The sequence below is a fragment of the Populus alba genome, chromosome 3 (genome assembly GCF_005239225.2).
Source record: "Populus alba chromosome 3, ASM523922v2, whole genome shotgun sequence".
NCBI lineage: Eukaryota > Viridiplantae > Streptophyta > Magnoliopsida > Malpighiales > Salicaceae > Populus > Populus alba.
In genome coordinates this window covers 5,725,347-5,738,706 of record NC_133286.1, presented here as the reverse complement: position 1 = coordinate 5,738,706, position 13,360 = coordinate 5,725,347, and the positions used below count along the sequence as shown (strand labels likewise).

The 13,360-nt window shown below is 32.4% G+C and overlaps 1 pseudogene; it reads right to left on the bottom strand.

The window, feature by feature from the left end:
- Nucleotides 1-7,604: 7,604 nt before the first annotated feature.
- LOC118031059 (uncharacterized) lies at nt 7,605-12,666 on the bottom strand (annotated as a pseudogene).
- Nucleotides 12,667-13,360: the final 694 nt, after the last annotated feature.

Sequence of the window (13,360 nt, the reverse complement as noted above, 5' to 3'; positions counted from 1 at the left end):
GGAACATCAAGTCAAAGCCCCATTAGTTTTTTTCTCTATTTTTTTCCTTTTCAAAATAATATATATATATATATATATATTAATTTTTAGCTAAATAAAAAGTCAAATGATTAGCTAGGAAAAAATCATGTCAAAACCCGTTGATTTTTTTTACCATTTTTTAAAATCAAAAATAATGCCATTTTTACTTCCTATATAATAAAAAAATCTGATTGACCCTGGTAACCCCGATCATTTAACCCAACCGGTGGCCATATGACAGTGGTCGACTCCCGTTCCGGGTTTTACAAGCATGAAAAAAAAAAAAGCACAAATTAGGATGCAAAAATTCAATGAAATTAAACAATGAAGAACGAAATTGCCAAAAAATAATTAATCAAGAAGAGAACTCCAAATAAAAGAAATTGCAATCTTAAGAATGAGGATCAAATTCAATAAAAAAATGAATTCAAATCAAATGATTAGGGGTGGAATCAAAAAATAAAATCCAATCAGAAAAAAAAAATAAAAGCAAAATAAATTAGAATCAAAAGAATGAGGATCAAATTTGACAAAAAAACATAAAAAAATCAAATGTCAATGGATGAAATTGAAAAAAAAAATCAAATTCAATACAATTAAAAGATTGAGAATCACTTTGCAATTTTACAAGGTTAACACACCTTTCGAGGTGAAGAAGAGAGAAAAGAGAGGAAAGAGAAAAATTGTCACTGAAGCTTCGTTGTGTGCTAGCAGCTGATACATGTCGACTCACCATGTAAAGGGTTGCAAAAGGCTTCAGACATCACCCTAGAAGGGAACTAAAGGCCACTATGAGGCACCACACACACCAATTATTTTTTTTTATTTATAAAAAGAACAAAACACCATTGAACCCACATGATAGTTGTAAAAAAACCAATGTCAAAAACAAAAAAAGCCCTTTGACCTTAGGCAAACAAAAGTTGACCCTTAACCTTAGGAAAACAACAATTGACCCCAAGGGCTATTCAATAAGAACACCTTACATAAAATATGAAAACTCAAAAACACCCCTCAGACATTAGTTATCTTGTGTTTTTTTTTTCCTCCAAGAGCATGAGCATAATTACACTAGGCAATAAAGTGTGAAAATACTAGTTTACCTTTAAGTATGCTAAATCCTTTGCTTTTTGAAGGGCAAACTTGCCATTATTGTACTATAGATTATACTGTTCACATGCATAGTAAAATACTAAGGAGAATTAGTTTATGTATAATAAAAAGATTACAACATCCTTGATCTCATGTGATAATTATAAAAAAACAAAAAACAAAACTAAACTTAGAATCCTCATTTTGAGCTATTAAAAATATCCCCATTCCATATATCAAATACCTTACATATATTTATTTCTTCTAATAGCTCGATAAAAAAAGTGCTATGAGTTTAAAACTTAATATATTTCCACCCTTTTAATATTTTGGAGTAAAACAAACACAAATAGGCAAATTAAAGTTTAGGGAATAAAGATGTATTCACACACACATATTTATCAGTAAAAAAAGGATTCACAAGGTCAAGAATATTTTGGAGTAAAAGATATCAAAATATAGCCTAACGCCACAAGTATAATTTATTTCCAAAATGAAGAATTGACAAAAACTAATATCATCATGCATAGTTTTGAAACCCAGTCTAGCCTTGTCGATCAACCCAGGGTTAAAATCAGACCTGATTGAAGAAAAAATAGAGAAAGAAAAAACTTGATGTGACCTGGCAAGACTCGGTAAAAAACCCAGTTAGAACTCGTTAAATTTTGTTTTTTTTTTTTTACTAAAACGACATCGTTTTGATTTTTTAAAAAAGAATTGATCTGGTAACCCTATCAAAACCCGGAACCCGAGCCTTGGATAGGGTCGGTCACCGGACCAGGTCTAAAAACTATGTGATCATGACTACAAACAACCTTTGAGGGGATCACAAATGTTTTTTTTTTTTTTTTTATGTGGCGTCAAATAGAGCCTGTGACCATCCTAAATCAGAGCTTTCTATGTGACAACTCTATCAAATTTGCACAAATAGATGAGTCATACATCATGGTGAGTTAATGAAAGAACGAGTCAGATGAATCCTTACATCTACAATTTCTAAGAATCGTAAATCTGAGCAAGATACAACAACCATACCTTTGCTCAGAAGACAAATAAACCTCTATAATTGACGCCTATGCCATTTTATACTCAACCATACATAGCATTATGGACATGCCATTTTATACTCAACCTAATAGATGGATGGGTAATGAATAATAGTCTACTTAGTTTTTTACACCTTTTGCCGCCTTTGATGGAATTCGGGCAAATTGTCATGTGTTAAAGATCAATGCTTACTTTTGCATCATGGTCTAAGAAGAGAAAAAGGAGGTGGGAAAGAGAGAAAAATAAGTAGAGAAGAGAGAGGGGAGAAGTCTCTAACTTTTCTTATTTCATCATCAATATAATCTGACCATATCGTAGAAAATTATATATAAATAGTCAAACATAAAAACCTAATCAAAACCAACAAATAGGCTTATACGTTTATAGCACACTAAATAAAATGTTCAATAAAAAAATATAAATTAAGATCTGGACTATCCCTCATCATCTACAATCATGTGTAAACGGTGTTTCAGGTCCGATATCCCCAATATAGAGTAAACATTCAAACAACGTACAGAGTGACAACATCAGTTTATAATCAGAAAAGGAAATTGAACAAAAAGGTGGTTCAATGAGCAAAAGATAGAGAGAAAATATAGATTTAGGAGATTCTAAAAGCACTTAAAAATGTTCGAAGACCATAAGACAAAGGACCAAAAGATCCAGACAGGGTGTTGATTTTAATTATGCAAAAACACTTGTTCTTTTTCATGTCTAGGGTTCTAACCCAGAGACTAAAGACAAATCTAAAATGCATGGTGCAGTAAGGGAACAAGAATTTTAGATAATAAGCTTTGGAAGGGAAGCTAATTAGAGTAGGACAGCTGTATGGAAATAATTGGACCAGACCAATGAAGCAAAAGCCCCAAACATTGTTAAACTTCAATAGTAGCTGCCCAGAGAAAGGAAATGACTGATGAATGATTAGAGTAGTCATTGAGGTTTAGTAGAAAGAAAATGAAAACAAACTATTCAGAGTTCGGATGCGTATACTGCATTGCTAATATTGAATATCAACTTTAGAGCATATAACACGAAGTGGAAACGTGAAATACTCCAGAAGTTATACAGTTCCAGTAAGTTTGACAATGAAACATAAAGGTAAATTCTTCTTCTTCTTTTTTTAATTAACGTGGATGTTTGGGTCAGCTTGCGCGCATTTCGACTATTCTCACGGGTTTTGAAATTAATGACCATGTAAACCTTCAGTGGTCCAAAGACTTGTGGAACTCAAACTGGTGACTTCTAGAAAATTAATTTAAAACATGACTAGTTAAGTTACACCCCTCAAAATTACTTAAAGATAAATTCTTAATTCTTTCTCTGGACATGACTTTATAAGCTCCCTTAGGTGGAGAGGAAATTAAACTTCAAATAAAGAGGTCAAGCAGCTAGATATTATCTTAAGAAGCTAGAATGTTTTTTTTTTTTTGGGAAAATCGGTACTCTTTATTCTGGATCATGCATACTTTCCTAGTACCTTAAGCAATACTTGGAAATGGCAGTTTGCATTAGCTTGCCTAGTCCTAACCTCCCCTATTACATAAAACAAAATAACCTAGATTCTCTGGAAAATGGGAAAGACCACATGAGAGAACACAAAAGGGAGAAAATATGAGGCATCAATCTTATTTGTTTTTGTGTTTCAAAAGAGTTTTTGAAAAAAAAAATTTCTTTTTTTATTTACTTTAACTTAATGTTTTTTTTTCTAGATCATTTTGATGTACTGATATCAAAAATAATTTTTTAAAAATTAAAAAAAAAAACATCATTTTGATGCATTTTCAAGTGGAAACCACTTTGAAAAGCAACCGCAACTGCAACCACAATCACACTCACACTCACAAACAGGTTTAAAGTTGACAAAAACTCACCAATAAATTGGGCCAATTGAGAAATAACACATGGAGGGGAATCATGCAAAAATAATGTAGGGCTGGCTCATTTTTATACATGGTCTTGTTACTTAGACCAAGTCTAAGTAACAATTATAACAAAAGCTAAATGGTGTAGGAAAATTACTATGAATCAAGAGATCTTTTACTGTAAATTGTAATAGTAATTTCACTTTCAATTTCTCATCTTTTCATGAGCGGAAAGACATTTCTTTGGTTTTCTTTTTCTTTTCATTCATTGCTTCTTCTCCCTTCTTTTCTTTTAACTTTTTACAACTCAGATCATAAAGAGAATGAAAGTGAATTATACGTGAGGAAACTGCAGAAAGAGGATGACGATGGTGCTTCCTGTGTTCAGTCCTTCTTCTTCTCAACCAAATCAGCAAAAACAATGGAAGAGAAGAGGGCACTAAACCGATATAGTCGCGACGAAGAGAAGTGGATAACAAAGAGAGCGTGAAATTTTATGGTATGATTAATGGTGAGAAGAATTATGTGGTTTGCTTTTGTCTATTCCTAAGAGTTTGATGTGATTAATTATTCTTCCATTAACAAATTGGATGTATTTAATGAGAACATTCTTGATCTCACCATCAAACCCATAATTTTTTAAGAAAAAGTAGTGGATTTTATGGGTTCTAACATCAATAGTGAGATATTTTTCAAAGATCTAACATGTTTTTGTTTTGTTTTTTTTAATAATGTTAGGAGGATTAGAGATGGGTAACAAAAAGTTTGAACAACAAATTAATAGGAAGAGTAAGAGAACTTTGAGTATGTTGAATTAATATTTTATTGGAGGACAACAAGTTATCCTTGCGTTGTTAACAAGAGAAACTTGCAAGAGTAATTTTTTTTAATTCTTGATAAGAGTTTCTTAAGCTTTAGAGTTTATGCTTTGTTTGTTAACATTGTTATTGTTAGTGATTCAGAAATTTAACATGTTGTTTGTTAACATTGTTATTGTTAGTGATTCAGAAATTTAACATGTTGTTTGTTAACATAGTTGACTTGATATATTTGTCAGACCCAAGTAAACGTAGGTTAGACATATTTGTCAAACCCATGATGTCTGGACTTGGTAGTCAGCCAAGTCCACAATGCATGGACTTGGTGGTGGTTAAGTCCATATAACGTGGGTTAGGCATGTTTGCAAGATCCATGATGTTTGGACTTGACGATAGTCAAGTTTACATAACATGGGCCTGACATATTTATCAGACCCAAGTAAATATGAGTCTGACATGTTTTTCAGGTCTAGGTAACGTGGGTCTGACATGTTTTCCAAACCTAAGGCGCCTGGACTTAACGCTAACCAAGTCCAAAGTCAAGTAAACGTGGATCTGACATGTTTGTCGGATCCAAGTAACGTGGGTTAACTAATTTTTATTAATGTTTTTTGGCAAATGCTTGCAACATAGTGCAATCTAGTTAGGCCAAACCCAATTAAATAATGTTTTTATTTTAGTCTTTTTCTCTTTTGTGTGTTTTATTTATTTACAATTTAGCTCTTCAATTCTAATTTTTGTATATTATATTTTTCAATTCAATCCTTCTACTTTTGATTTCTTATTTTTCTTCCCTTGACTCTTTTTTTCAAAGTTTTTATAGTTTTAATTTTACCTTTCAAATCAAATTTATGATTTTCTTAAATAGAAATAATATATTTTTTTCAAATTTAATAATAATATAGTAATAGTTACCCTTAAAATCAGGTGGTGGTATAGTAATAGTTACCCATCAAATTTATGATTTTTTTTTTTCAATAGTAATACTATTTTTTTTTTCAAATTTAATAATAATATAGTAACAGTTACCCTATGGTTGTTATGGTGGTGGTGTGTAATAATTTATAGTGACGATGATAATAATTATAACAATAGTATAAACATCAATAATAATAGCAATGATAATAACAACAATAATAGTGACAATGACAATGATATAATGATCATGATAATAATACTAATAACAATTATGATATTACTTATTAATGATAGTAGTAATGGTGATAGCTGTAATAATAGTAATAATATTAGTAGTAGTAGTAGTAGTAGTAGTAGTAGTAGTAGTAGTAATAATAATTGTTATAATAATAATTATTGATAACTCATCATTCAATATTATATTCATCATTAGATACTAGATTAATTGAGAATTCAATTTCATAATTGATTCGTTTCGCCTTTTATGAGGTTATCGTTATCTAAAAAAACATCTCAGTATTAAATTGGTATTTGATTTTGCAATCATCTACCTTTGTTATCATGTAGTTAAATAAAAAATAGATTAAAAAAATAATTATATTAGCCCGACTTACCCAATTCATGCAGGCAACTGGCTCAAAATGGATTGACCCTCACTTTTGAAAAGAAATTTTTAGTTTGTTATTTGCCTTAACACTGCTTTGTTTTTACTATGATCTAGAAACTCGTTTTGTTGGCGTTCATTAGCTCATTATGGATAAATCATTACCTTACTTTTGTAATATCTTGCAAGTCTAGTGTTGAATATGCAAAGAACAATTGGTATTACCATAATAGAATTTAGTTGAAATTCTTTATCTATTTATTGAAATTCAGTAGTGTTTGGCAAAAGTATTTTTTATTTTTTCTTAACAATACATCAAAAGTTCACAAGAAATTATTAATTAGATGTTCTAAACCCATTCAACACATTTGCATGAGTATTGTGGTCATCAACAAAACCATTACCTTCGCCTGGTTTACAAAAATTATGCAAATCCTTGGCGCCAGACCCAAGATATTTGGGTCTAACAATCATATTAGGTCCAAGCCTCTTGGGTCTAGCAACCACGCTAAGCCCAAGCGCCCATGCTAGACCCAAGCACCATGGGTCAAGAACCATGTTAGACCCTAGCGTCATGGGTTGGGAAACACGCCAGACCCAAGCTACTTGAGTCTAACAACCATTCTAGGCCAAAGCATCCATGTCAAACCTAAGCGCCATGGGTCTGACAGCCATGTCACATCTAAGCTACTTGAGTCTAGCATCTTGTTACACCCATGTTATGTGGACTTGGCAAAAATTGCAATAGACAAGCTTTGATTTTTATTTGGATTTTACTCTTGTTGTCTTGGTTGTATATTAACCCATCTACATCTTAAAACCTTTCTATCTATATTACTCTTACAATTTGTGTTAATTTCTTTTTACATTATTAGTTGTTAAAGTTTATATTATCTTTACATATTTAGCACAAACATGAACCACGTTCAGTACAATGACAGGAAAGAAAAAAAATACCGCAGCAGAGCACAGGCATGTATCTAGACTCCATAAAGGAGGATGCCATGCAATGATAGAAACCCCAGTGATAGAGACACCAACAGTGGCTGGATAATCACGGCTACACAAACATGAGAAAAAGGCTCACTTGCCAGTAAGCATTTAGAACAAGGAACATGCAAATAGAATGTGCAATGTTTACATGTTAGGAGGAATAGAAGATGCTACACAATGGGAAGAGAAGAGAGGAAAAGAGAAACAAAGGTGCGAGGGACAAGCATGTAAAGAGATAAGGTGTGAGAAAAGAAGAGCCAAAAGATCCCAAATTCATGTCATTAAAGCTATCCATAGGCGAGGCTACATGCTTGGCCAAGGCACGTGTTCATAGGGTTAGCAAAAAGCATGCAAGGCACAAGTCCTTTTCTTTTTCCCCTCATGAAAGAGACACCATTGTCACTAACTTACATCATCTCTCTACACAGGCCTCAGTCCTAATTAGCCAGTTCTATTTTACTCTGCCATCATTTGCCACATAATGTGATCTTAGCTTTCCCCTAGCTTTCTTGCCCCACAACATCATAACCTTAGAATCCCAAGCTTGAAAGGAAATGATAAAAAATGCATGACGTTTGCACCTGAGCACATGATGCCCCATATCATGCCACTGTGGCACGCATTTTATTACAAAAGCGAAGAGGTAAGGTGCTCGATACAAATTTGATTTTACAAACAAGAAAGGCGCGCTCTTAGTTGACTTACTGTTTGCTTCCTCCATAATCATTTGTGTAGAAGAACCAGTTGAGAATCCCAACGTAAGCATTACTCTTCCAAACGATTTACATTTGCCAGGAAGAGATAACCAACCTATAATATGCAAAAGTATAAATTAAAACAAGCCAAGAGCAGATTTCTGAATCATGAATAATGACTTCAGGTCATGACCAAGCAAATTGGATAAGAAATCAATCAAAAAGGTAGATAATCACATATGAATGTCCCAATACAACCTAAGCCAACTTCACACCAACTTATAAAGAGTTTCTATATCATAAAAAAATTTATAACCTTGTTTGAAAACAAATTCAAAATTGAATGGTATCTAATTGAATAATATCCTAAAAATAATTTTATTTTAATTAAAATTTAAGGAAAAAAAATAAAAAAGGGGGCTAAATATAAAGAACCCAACTCCTAGAGCTGGGTGGAGCATTCTTGGCCCAAAATAGAGAAGTCAAGAAAATGAGCCTGACCTTTTTTCTTTCTTTTTTTTGTTAAATTGAGCAGCTAACATGTTATCCACCAAATGTTTTTCATTAAAAACAAAAACGCATTAATGATACTCACTCATCAAATGAAATTCATGACACCAAAATCAGTCTTTTTTGTTATCAAAATGTGCCATCCGATCACTTTTTTCTCAACTCTCAAGCTAAAGGACTGAAAATGGAACAAAATAAAGATTTGGACCAAAACTAAATGGATCAAAATAGAAATCAAAGGAAATATGTGGGACTAAAACATACTTTTTGACGCCAAGTTGAGACTGACCAAGCCTTTTTTATGGTTTTTAGTGTGGTCTTTTTCTTTTTCTTTTAAATTGTTTCTTTATACTATAAAATCAAACTACATCTCATTAAATTCTCATTAAATTGATCTTTAATCAAGTTTTTAAATCTCAAGAATATGCACAGAAAAAAAACTCTCAACTCACAAAACACCAAAAACAACACATGAAAGGATGCAATAATAATAAAAAAAAAGTTTAAGACCAAAAACAATAAAAACACTGCTCCAATCCACAATTAGTTGTGAGAGCATGCACAATGCAGACATGTATGGTGTTTTCCCAGCCTCTTTTAGTTTTCTTTGTAATTGTAATACTATGTACTTATATATTGTTGAAAAGATGGTTAATGTTCCTTGAGCATTTCCATTTATGCAGGCGTCCAAACTAAATCAAATTGTACTCCAAGAGAACCTTATATTATGCTTATATCTTGTTAAAACCAGAAGGTAAGAGGGCACTAACTAATGTTTCTAGTGAAGATGCTCAGTTGTAAACTGCTACCCCAACACGTATTTTTGTTCCTGTTTTAGCTGAACCAACATTCTTTCCCCAACAAAGAACACCCCTGCGTTAAGAAGTTTTGAAAGGTGATGATTACTTCCAATCTTCTAACAATCATTCTTTTACCATGGAAGATTAAGGAACATGTCATCACAGTTTTCAATAGCTAATTTAGCTTCAATGAATTCCGACAAATAAAGGAAATGTATTAGGTTAACTAACATCACCTTAGCAATCAGATATATCTACTAACAACCATTTGATAATCTTTCTTTCTTACGTCCCCCCTTCAATTTTTTTTAGAAAAAAGAAATTCATCATCTCACTCTTAAATAAAATAATCTAGTTGACTATTGCTATATAAGCAACTATTTCTATTATAAAATAAATAATTTTGTTTTTTATGAATCTCAATAAATAAATTGTCAAAAAGAATTTACATCAATAAGAGGAGTTGATTGGAACGACTCTTTTAGGGGTCGTGAGTACATGGAAAAATCTTACGATTTCTTGCCATGACACCACATGACATTTGACTTGTATGCCAAGTAATATCTCAAGCAACTCAAACCAAGAGCCTTTCCTTCCATTCAATTTTAGAAGTCCCATCATCATCTTTTGAAAGAGTTGAAAACTTGAAATTCTGTTACTCTGCCAAAATGCCAAGAACACGTTCTCCAACCTGAATCAGTAATTTTCCTTCATATGGTGCTACCTCACATGGAATTTTAGATGTGCTCTAGGCTCCTAAAATAGAAGGGTTCCCAAAAGTCCAAATAGATTTCAAAGGCTGCTTTTAGATCATGGGATAAAGATAAGAACAAATTCAAAATTAAATTCAGAAGACCACACATATGATTTAAAAAAAAAAAAATTAATTGCTCATTTCTAGTTTTGACAAGAAGGGAACAAGCATTTAAGAGTTTATGTCAGTAGATAAAAGAGGATAAATGAACAAAAAATGTTCTACAGACCTTTCTTCCTCTGACAGGTAATTATCATTGAGAAGTTTCTGGAGCAATGCATCCTGATTGCAGCAATCAAATAAATTAGAATTTGAGCTTGAGCAACAAAGATATCACATATAATGAACTTAAAAAGATGAGAGGGCGAACATCAAAGCAGGAAAAAGAGAAACCAAACTAATTGTAAACCAAGCACCAAACCATTTTAAATCCTTTATTGCAACCTAATTCCCTTCAAACAGCTAAAAAATACTGCCAGACTCCTAAAACTACATGAGGGGTTGGGAAGAAAAAACTTCAAAACTAAGTAGAGCAAAAAAAAACGTATGAGAAAGAGTACAATTCCATATGGACCATAACCTATAAGTCTTTTGCCACTATATACAACATGCATGCTCTGTAACTGAATATACAATTGGTTAGCATATTGTATTGTTCTTCTTATCACATCATGAATAGTAAATAAAGTTCACAGATGAAAGTGAAGGCTCACCAACATATCCGTAGAAGTTAGAATAACAAGGGATCTTAACAATGGGTAGAAGAAGGGAAGGTTGAGTTAAGTAAAATCTACATCATATACTCCGAAAATAGAAAAGTGGTATATAATACAAGATTACAGATTTATTACTTGATTGGAAAAAAAATAGCATATCTCACCCACGGAAAAGTCTCCATTTAAGAATATAGAATAACAAATGTGATGCAAAATTGATAGAAAGAAAAGATAATATTGATCAGGAAGTCTGTACTTGTGCTTCACAGCGTACAACTGCAATCACACAGTCATTATGTTCCTCAAGACTCAATGGAGGAAACAAAAAGTGCCTACGAGCACATAGATGCATCATTTTAGAAACAATGGTGTATATTATCTGGCAAAGTTAAATAAGCTTCAGAAAAACAGCAATTGTGTTACAAACATAGAATATACCATGCAGCTTGTAAGCATCAACAAAGAAATATGCATTCTCAGCTAATCATCTAAAATAGACATGAACCAGTATATCTGCCCATTTGTTAATGAGTTGATCTTTCCTTAATGCCCTATGCTTTTTCCAACATAATAATTATTTTTTTTTTTTTTTTTTTTTTTATCAATAGATCATGCCATTAATGCGTGATTCAGCTTTGTAACCGGAGCACAATAAACGCCAACCTCTTGTGATGCAAAAAGAAGGTGCAATGCAGCCCATTTACATTGATGTATACAAAAGGTGTGCCAAGAGTAGAATCATAACCTAAAAATCAAAGGATCTGAAATTCAAAAATAAAATGAAAGTGACAAATACAAAATGAATCTGGTTAGAAAGTAAGGGAAATACGAAAAACACAACCATGCATCCATAAACAGAATGCCATGCATCTGCAAATATTCTACCTTTCTTTTTCTGATTCAATCACCAATAAAGCCACAGATTATGACCATCCTCTCACAATAACAAAATGTAAGAAATACGAAGGCGGGTCCAAATGGTGATTGAATGAGACAACCAAAATCAAAACACACCTCAAAAATACTATCATCAATATAAGCCATAGTCGCGGCATTAAACACTGATGGAGGCTTCTCTACTTTTGGCCGACTTGGCAACCATCTCTCACATCCCAAATATGAATCATCCAATTGTTCTACAATTTCACATAAATTCCAATCAAAAAGAAAAAAATAGTAACAATCCCAATTGAAAATGATAAAAATAAACGAATCCTTCATTTGATCATCAACCCTTGTTAGGAATGACAAATCATTAATTTGCATTTAAGCAATTAAAAAGTAAATTTTCCAACGCATATACTCATGAAAGCAGATTATATAGGGTCCTACGTACAGGTTTCCATTAATTATTCTATTACCTATCATTTCCTTGCTTTGGTTATTTCTCTAAGAAACTAGCTAATCAAAGCAGGAAAAAGAAGACCAAAATAACAGAATCTTGGCAATCCCTGAAAACACATTAACACAAATAACAAGTTTCTTTCTTTCTTTGACTGAACAGAAAAGAATTCTCCTTATTCATTAACCACAACACCATAAGAAAACAAAAGTCCTATATTTCTTTCATGATAGATAAGAGGCTAGAGGAACACGAGTAAAGAGAGAGAAACAAGTGTGAAAGTGAGGAGTACCTTTACCCTGAACAATAACAGTCTTGCGTTTGAAAACGTCAGAAACTGCTTCAGCAGTTAAAGTGAAAGTCGGTGAGGAAGCAGTTTCTGTCGGTGGTGGGGTAGGGACAGAATTGTTGGGTTTAGGATTGAGGTTTTTTGAAGGAGATTCTTGGATTGTAAGGGGGTCTTTGTTGGGTGTCCACTGAAGCAGCTCTTACTCTTGTTACTTTTCAGGAAATCATATTCATATCCATATTCACGGATACAGCCGTTGCCTTGCTCCCTCTTCTTTCATCAGTTCAGGTACAGGTACCGGTGGGACTCCGACAGGGGTATAGGATACTATGGCTGCTGGGTTGGGCTTCGGCTGGTTTTGTTTGGGCTTTCTTTTGGTTGGGGATAATTAACCTTATCTTTTTCTCTCTTTTTTTCCAAACATTCAATGGTGGGACTGTAGGTGCATTTCTTATGCGACCCTTACGTGTCAGCATCTCCTTGAAGACAATATATACACGCACGCATGCACTAGATTATTATCTCACCTGTATTATGAGCAGAATTAATTTTTTAGCGTAAAAAAAACATTTTAGTAGAAAAAAAAAAAAAACATGTGAAGATTAATTTAATATGTTTCAGTCAACTTAACAAGTTTAAAAATAACTTAAATAACTAATAAAAATATAATTTGATTCAAAATAAATATTTAAAATAAATTTTTTTTTAATAAATATTAAAACTGCTTGGATCGTTTATTATCAACTCGGCTTAACTTACTAATCTACATATTGGGTTATAAGACCATGATAACCACACAAAAATAAAATAAATAAAAATTATAAAATGTAATTTCCAGTAAAATTAATGTTAAATGATAAAATTAAAAAAAAAACTAAAAAAATTAACTTGAG